We start from the raw sequence: 1,722 nt of genomic DNA on the forward strand, positions 1-1,722 counted from the left end.
TAGGCCTGAGGAGTCTGAACTCCCCCAGACCGCCGAACTTTGTCACTTTGGTATAGCGAAGGACGCATTTTAGACAGAAATTTTAAACACGTGGGGGAAAAAGAAGTTAGTTCTCCCCAGAATCTTGAGCTGCCGAGGCATGGAGGACACAGTGGCAGTAGGAGATACTGTAAATCAATGGGAGAGAAAGGAGACAGTGGGAAAGAGACATGCACAGACAGTGGCAGTGAGAGGTAGATTCTGAGTATGAAGGGTTAGCTACAGAGAGAATTCGGTGGCAGGATTTACAATGTTTTGTGTTAAAAGATCACGAATATGTTCCCATGCCCAAATTTTTGGTGAGGAAGTCGCAGTGAGGATTGGGGCAGTTGGTTCCCCACTTTCCATCAGAGTATTTTAACTGGGAACACATTCGCCCTTTCTTTTCCTCCGATACGAGCATTTTTCAGCTGGTTAGTTTATTCACGTCTTCAAGATCCCCAAGGGAGCGATTCATAGTCATTTGTGGCATATTCCTAACTTAATGGCTGTTCTTCAAATTTCATAAGTAGGTTTAAGTTGATAGTTGGCGTCTATCTTTAAGTTTATAGAAGCGAAAAATATTTCAGAATTTCCGTGATACGGTGCTATTGACCAAAATAACCTATGACCATACGTGCTGCCCCCCTCTGTATATGTTCAATATCCTCTTATAAGCTCCCGTCTCCTTGGAGATTATATGGGTTAATTAATGATTATTATGTTACAATACTCTTGTTGTAGTTGACCGTGTATATCGAGACTTCGTTCATTGTTAAATGCAGTGGTGTGGTACTAACTGATAGAGATGCATTAAGAACTGGTAAAATTTAATTTATTTCGTTTATCACACTGCACAAACATAAACACACTATTATTAAAACTGTGTGCCACTACTATTAAACATAGAGATAAATCCTTCGCTACGCAACCGCCTTTGGCTCACGCAGCCTACACCTTCGACAATCTCTCAACAACTGCTTCTGCTTGCGACTCTCTGCGCCACTGGGCATTGTCGCCTTCCAAATAACAACCTCTTACAGATACTACACACCAGTACCCTCACACTCTGCTAGTGCTACTGTATTTGGTATGTGTCCCACCACTTTAGCAATATTCCAGGATAGGTCGCACGAGTGTTTTGTAAGCAATCTCCTTTGTAGACGGACTGCATTTCCCCGCTAATAAGCCAGTCAACCTACAACTGAAGCTATGAGATTAATAAGTTTAGCATCCATTGTTCTGGCTTTTCTTTGACGGACGCATCTCTGCGTGTTGATTTTGTTTGTGGGGATTTCAATGTAGATTTTCTGAAAGAGTACGATAAAAAGCTTGACCTTGAAGTATTACTTGGTTCTTTCGATTTGACGTCAGTTATTGATTTTCCTACTCGAGTGGTACGGGAAAGCAGCACACTGATATATAATGTTTTCATAGACCAAGATAAATTTAATCAAATAAAAACTTTTCCTGTTAAGAATGCTCTGCCTGATCATGACGCACAGGTAGTTACAGTATATGATACAGCTCCATAAAGTAATGAGAAGCAGCCCTCCAAAATAGTGCGTTCAACTAACGCTTTAACAATTGAAAATTTTAGGGAAAGCTTGCAACAGTTACACTGGGGTAAGGTGTACAGGAAACCTGATGCTAATTTAAAATTTAACCTGGTTCATGATACCTTTGTGAGTATATTTGTAAATA

This window comes from Schistocerca piceifrons, chromosome 3, assembly GCF_021461385.2.
Source record: "Schistocerca piceifrons isolate TAMUIC-IGC-003096 chromosome 3, iqSchPice1.1, whole genome shotgun sequence".
Lineage (NCBI taxonomy): Eukaryota > Metazoa > Arthropoda > Insecta > Orthoptera > Acrididae > Schistocerca > Schistocerca piceifrons.